Below are 7500 nucleotides of genomic sequence, written 5' to 3'. Positions count from 1 at the left end.
TATTCACACCAGCGCTATCAATTCTCTCCAATTCCACCATGTCATGGTCCCGGCTTTCAGATCACACAGCTATGTACAGGAAAGAAATTATAAAAAGAAAAAAATCTGGACGGGAAAAAAGAGGGAAGCATTGGAAATCTGCATAAAGGGATGACATGAAAGAGAGTGTGTTTACAATGACGGTCTGACTTTGATTATTTTTGATTGGGTGAATAAGAATCATAATTACTGGCTGAGAGAATCAACAGGAGGAGCTCATTTGACTGTTATTTGAACGCACTATCTAATGCGTAAAACAGATTGTTAAAAAGTGGTCTTTTAGGACATTGTAGAGTTGAGGAAATGTGGCATAAGGGATGACGTTTGAACCACTTGAATGCACATTTAAAGCGGAATAAAATAAAAGTCCTAAATTGTGGGGTTATGAAAGCTTAAACGCTGGATTCTACATAGGTTATAATCAATACTCATAAAGAATGACACATAGTTTTGTGTGAATGTGTGCGTGTACATGCGCACGTACAGGCGTGGGTGTGTGCATGCGCGTGGAAGTGTGTTTTGGGGTGAGGGCCTAAAAGTCCAAGGCACTGCAGCTAGTGGTTCCTGGTAGTGGTGAGACTATTAGTGGCCGCACATTATAAAACTATTAAGCAGAATGTAGTCCCAATTAAAATATGATTCCATATCAAGATCTATTCGCTGGATTTTGATTAAGGGAAGACCTCATTAGGAGCAAGTGAGAGGCTGCACAGGGGCCAGTGACGGAGATCTACTTATGAACTGTCCGTCTAATACAGATTGGTCTCGTTTTGGGCAAATTAAGGTTAATTACTTTAAATAACATGACTCGGAGTGAGTGCAGATATACCGTAGCAGATATGTTTTAATTCTGCGGCCATTAAAAGGGTAGGTGCTAGAGAGAATGTGTGTGCTTGTCCACTGGACGATGTTGTAGGGAGGGAATTAGAGATGGGGTGCATCGCAGGTGTAGGACTCAATTGTCCCCTCAGCATCTAGGCCATTACCCCGTCATGGGATTCATAGGATTCACTACGAACAGGGAGGACATGCCATCGTATCTATGTCATCAAAATCAAAACTTCTTTCCAAATCATCATGGACGTGCACGTGTGTGCTGCCTCTGAGGTCTCACACATTCATATTGGGTTCTATAAATAGTTTGGTAAATATCAGCGTGTAATAGCCTCAATTTGAATTATAGATTAGCTTGTCTTACATAAAATAAAAATGGCTTTAAATTGTGAACTATTCTTCTTGTGGAGAAGCACAGACCCCCATATAGTCTTAAAGGGGACATATCATACCACCAGGTGTGAGTGTGATTAGCCATTACAAGCAGATTTGAAAATATGCAGCATTGTGACATCACAGGTGGGCGTGTCCACCTAGATGTGTGCTGGATAGATCAGTCTACCAGCCTACCCAGTGGACTGTAGCAAATGTTGCTCATCTATCCGTCACATATCTAGGTGGACACGCCAATCTGTGATGTCGCAATGCTGCACATTTTGAAAACCGCTTGTAATGGCTAATCACACTCACACCTGGTAGTATGATATGTCCCCTTTAAGGATGCCTCCAACGCCCCTGCTACCTGACACATGTACAGGCTAGCATTGGTTTATATGCATGGCTGTTTGAAACTTAACAAAGCCTATTTCTGCTGACTTCACTACTGGAGAAGCAATGACATTCCATTTACCACAAAAAAAATTTGTTGAGAAAATAGAAAATGCCGGCGACAAATTGCAGATTACACTATTTTAATATTATACAATATCCATAACATTTTGTTCAATTCAGTTTGTAATAATGGATATCATTTTACTGAAACTAACTTTGAAAACACTGTAACTTAAATAGCGTGCTTGGGGCTGTATGCAGAATAAACTACAGCAGGACGGTTCCAGGGACTTAAATGAACTACTGCGGAGTCATAGAGGTTTCTTGTTCAGATCTTTGCAGATGTAAGTTACTGGACTCCCAGTGTTGTTGTACTTGATGAGGTCCTTCATTGATTGGTTAAACACTGCAGAGCAGAAGGAGCACTCTGTCACTCTGAGCAGGAGCAGAGAATACGAGAGACTCGATCTGAGTTCATACTTCTGCAGATCCCGAAGCAAATTCGGAAACGGAAACACGAAACCAAGCCAACTGCATTGAATATATGTTGAAAAAACAAGGCATTAATGCGATAACGATCTTTCAAAATCTAATGCACTGCTGAAAAGCAGAACATAAGCTGAGCCCTGGGAGGACTGCAGGTCTTGCGCGAGGGCAATTTTTACATAAATTCAGTTTGGCCCTTCTCGCGCAGTTTACGCACGGCAGTTGCTAATAAGGTCAGTATATGCCTGATTTATTTTATTATTTTATTTTTACTAATGTATTAATTTGTAGATTTTTGATTGTTGTGTTGGATATCATATTGGATATCTTTATGGAAAGGAAACATACTGCGTGTGTGTGTGTGTGTGCGTGTTTGTGTGTATGTGTGTGTGTGTGTGTGTGTGTGTGTGTGTGTGTGTGTGTGTGTGTGTGTGTGTGTGTGTGTGTGTGTGTGTGTGTGTGCGTGTGTATGTGTGTGTGTGTGCGTGCGTGTGTGTATGTGTGTGTGTGCGTGTGTGTTTGTGCGCGCGCGCGTGCATGTGTGTGTGTGTGTGTGTGTGTGTGTGTGTGTGTGTGTGTGTGTGTGTGTCTTCTTATCTATATTTGTTAAGAGATGTATCACTGACATAAAAGGTATCCCTAATTTCTCCATCCCAATGTCTGATAGTGTAAACACTCAATATGTAGGGTTAGGGTTAGGGAGATGTCCGTGAGAGAAAGTTCTCTCACGGACATGTCGGACAGCGAAATATTTGATTTAATCTTAAGGCATGATCATGGGAAAAGTACTGGCAGCAAATTTTACCAAGGATACATTCAGTGAGACAATAGGTGAACAATAGGCAAACGTTTTCATTGTGGGTAGGGAGTGGGAGTGACCTTAGGCCAAGTAAATTTGTAATACGATAGGTGGATATTGGACATGTCTGCAGGTCTGTAAGACATGGCTGTAAACAGTTTACACAACAAAGAAGTCAGTCGATTGGCCTGATCTCAATACCAGACTGACTGGCTCCAGTGGGAACTCAAATACGAATTACATTAACCTCTCTCAGTTAAAAGAGAGGAAGGGATGTGTTTTAAGATACAGGGAGAATCAATACAGTTCCTTCTAATGTAATAATTATATAAACAAGGTTAATATAATTTGTATGTGATTGTATATTTATAGTTATGATTGATATTTCCACGACAGTGTGTGTGTGTGTTTGTGTGTGTGTGTGTGTGTGTGTGTGTTTGTGTGTGTGTGTGTGTGTCCCTAAAGCGTTGGTTTTATTTAATGACATGTGAGAATACAAAATCTCTCCAAAATCAACAGCAGTTCTTTGCATACGTCTCCTCTGTCGTCCGGCAAGTCAAGGATCTCTGTCCGTCTCCGTGGCCCCCCGCCCCCCTGCTTCTTTTCAATTAATAGTGAAGAAACACCAGCCGCTCCCAGCCATCCAGAGAGAGGGAGAGAGGGGCTAGGATGGGAGGTGGGAGGGCAGAGTGTGTAATTGACAGTGACAGATAGAAGTCAGCCTCGATTAGTTCAGCTTTGGTAAGCAGTTCATTTAGGGGGCCTGGTCGGGGAAGGGTGGTTGAACGGGCCTGGGCTGAGCAGAGATGGCGCATCGGAGAAAGTGGGAAGGAAGGAAGGGCGAGAGAGGGGGAGAGAGAGGAAGGATGACACGCATGGTACAAGGTGCACAAGGAGGGCCGCTATCACGGGAGAAGCTGCGGATGTTTGGAGAACTGAAGGGAAACAAGGTCTGCCCTCTTGCATGACAGAGCAGCCTGTTTATTTTAAGGAGAAATGTACCTGCGTGGGTGGGGGGCAGGGGGGGGGGGGTGGGGGGTTGAGAGTTGTCAGATCATGGATTAGTTAAACCCTTAACTTACACATACTAATGACAACTATGGTCAGGTAAGGCAAAGCTACTACTTATCTTGTGTTTTGGGCAACCTGCTGACGTAACAAGATGCACGGTTCTTTAAGGTAGAAGGTTCACAATAACAGTACTCAACAAAAAGTTTGACAATACTGCTACTTCTCTGGCTGTGTTGTTGTTGAATGTAACCGGTTAGTGTGTGGTGTGGTGTGTTGGCTAAATTGTTTCTTCCACTAAACAGCCAAAACTGTTAAATGCATCTGAATCTACCGTGAACAAAGTGGTCTTTTTTTCTTAATTTAAAAAATGTAGTGTGTACCCATAAAGTGGCTGATATTTCCCTTGATCCCTGAGGATAACATTCAGATGTCACAGCAGCCAAAGAATAAATAGACATGAAAGAGATCAAGAGACATTTTTAGACATGGTACAGGTTATGGTCACGGTCTCTGCACTTTGACAAGACTCTTCTCTAAGTAGGACCTACTCAGTATCCCACTATGTAGGTCTTGCAAATATGATGGACAATGTATGTCTCTGTGAGTAAAGATTTATCGAAATGCGCTCAATGCAGTGACCAAGGGAATTGCTAAGTGCGGAATGAAATCAAGGAGGGAGAATTTAAACTTGATCCTGGGAGAGATAGCAGCACATGCACCCTTACACACAAACAAACACACACACACACACACACACATACAAAAATGAGAACTAGGCAACAAGAAGCTGACAAAAGGGTGCTCCTGAATGGTCCCATGATGTAAATTCTAATCAAACATCATTTACAGCTTATTTTATTTGGGTCCCCAGAGACAATGTCTTTCCTCACTCTTTTCCATGGCAACCCGGCCTCTCATTTCAGAAGTGTCATGCCACATTATCGTCTGGTGGGCTCGCACACACTGCTGCCTGACAACTTCACTGTGGCCCCTTGTTGAAAAAAAAAAAATAATAGCTAGCCTTGCACTGCCTCTTCACATCTTTCTCTCTCTTTCTCTCAATCTTTCTCTCTGTCTCTCTGTCCCTCTCTCTCTCCTTCTTATTTCTCCGCCCTCTCGCTCTCTCCTCTCTCTCTCTCTCTCTCTCTCTCTCTCTCTCTCTCTCTCTCTCTCTCTCTCTCTCTCTCTCTCTCTCTCTGTCTCTGTCTCTGTCTCTGTCCCTCTCTCTCTCTCTTTATTTCTGTCTATTCCGCTCTCTTCTGTACCTTCAACCCTGCAACCCTCCCCCCCTCCTCTCTATTCTCTGCAGGTAACCAGTGAAGATTGGATGTGTGATATATACCTCTCCTAATTGGAAACAAGTCCAGGCACTGGCATCGGTAACAAAAATAGATTACTATAAGCCAAAAGATGGATCGAGCATGGATACTGTTAATGTGTATGAAAGTGTAATGATTTTTCATCTAGGTCACCCTCACATGTCCAAATCACAAAATGATATCCAGTTATGTTTATACTGTTGTGGATTCAAGTCAGAAGGGGAACATGTTTGATCATATTTGAGATAGATTTTAATTCATATATATTATTTGTTCATTTAGAATTTTGTAGGTGTTAATATATTCTAGATTGTTGTTTGGTTTGTTAAAGAAGTACTGTTATTGGGAAACATTATTTCATTCATATATATATTTTTTATAATAATACCACAATTTTACTAGGCATCAGACAAACATACTTTTTAGAAGGCTAAACAGTACTTCTAAATAGCCATCAAAACATTTTCTCAAAGGTATTTCCCGCATCAAAACGTGAATGAAATCAAAGAGTTAATAGTAAAGCCGTTACGAAACACACTAGACTCTATCACATACTAGCCTTGTGGTTCTGTGATCTTAGCACAAGGAGTTCCCATGTCTAAGCTGTTGTGAAATTCAAATTGGAATTGATTTGGACATCTTGATCTCAGAAACATATAGTTTAACCCAAAGCACACAGAGCGCAAATTTCCGTTCATATTTGTAATGACCCTAAAAATACTCTCTAAGTACACAGGGCAAAATGTAACACACAGTATTTTTCTGCTTATTTTGTGACACATTTAAAAACAGTATTTAGCATCTGTCCTAAAACGGCCCTGGTCTCCCCTATTTGGCTTATGAACTTCCCCGATGCACCGGGCTGGCCAAGAGCAGCGTTTAGACATAAGAGATAATGACAAGACAACACGGCGCAGCAGTGTGTCAACACGAAGACACCACGCGGGGAACACACTCAGCTGGACAGGTGCGGGAACAAACAGAGAGCTGAAAAGAGGTTTGACTTAAGAAAAACTAGGAATGGATACAGAACAGATTAACAGAAGCCGACACAGAAGGAACCGCAACGTGATACTGAGACACAACTGTGATGATACCATTTGAGGTTGATTTGCATTGGAAGTTAGTAATTTAGTGTTTGTGCAAAACAAACGGTGTTCTGGACACAATGGCTCTCTCTCATGTCAGTGACATATGGAGTGGCTGATAGGGCCTCAGCCCCCGCTGTTCCCTTCTATGAGGATACTCATCATTTCTACCCTTTGGCTTCACACCAGCTTAAGGTACTTAAGCAGTCGGAATATGCAATGCAAAAAAAAAGACATTTTAAGGCATCTGGCAAAGTGTGTGCGCATGGAGTGTACGTGTGTGTAAAACTAAACAAAAAACAGGCATTTTCAACTTGTCTATTGGCCCATGACAAATTCACTATAAAATCAAGCAAGGATGCTCCTGGGGTGGCCACAATAAAGCGGACAAATTACATTGAGATGCAAACATCCCAATAAAAAATCTCATTTCACCCCAAATAAACCACAGGTTCCATTGATTGCAACCCGCCACTGTTTTGATATCAAGCAAATCAGAAGATATTACCGCTCCCCTCCGTCCCGGCACTCTGAAACACACCACGCAGAGGCCCCGCCGATAACAGGCCCGCTTCATGCATTACAGCAGGCTATGCAAATTAGGCTGAAGGCGGGAAAACCGTGTTTGCTCTTCCGACAACGCCCGGCAACACTGCAGTGGGGGGGACCCGGGGAGAGGCAATCATTTTGCCTGAATATTTGCTTACATACGTATGAACAATTTAGCGGATGGCTAACCCACCAGCCCCCCCCCCCCCCCCCCCCCCCCCTCATCCACACACACACAAACACACACACACACACACACACACATACAAACACACACACACACACGTACACACACACACACACACACACACACACACACACACACACACACACACACACACACACACACCAATTATGGTGCAGTGGCATGTTGAGACAACGTGGCGGGCTGGAGATGGGGATGGGCGGGCTCTCACCAGAATCTTCTACACTCCCCCCATCCCGCTCCCACTGTAGCAGGGCAATGAGTTTTCCATCTTGAAGACTGCAATTTACACGAAACAATGAGAGATCACCCGCGGAGAGAGCCTCCACAACACTCCGCTCCACACCCCTGCTCTCCTGCCACGCTGAAGGGGCCTCTATCTATGAAGACTAAGGGGGA

This window comes from Gadus chalcogrammus, chromosome 16, assembly GCF_026213295.1.
Source record: "Gadus chalcogrammus isolate NIFS_2021 chromosome 16, NIFS_Gcha_1.0, whole genome shotgun sequence".
Taxonomy (NCBI): domain Eukaryota; kingdom Metazoa; phylum Chordata; class Actinopteri; order Gadiformes; family Gadidae; genus Gadus; species Gadus chalcogrammus.
The sequence above is the reverse complement of the archived record's forward strand: the minus strand, read 5'-3'. Positions refer to the sequence as shown.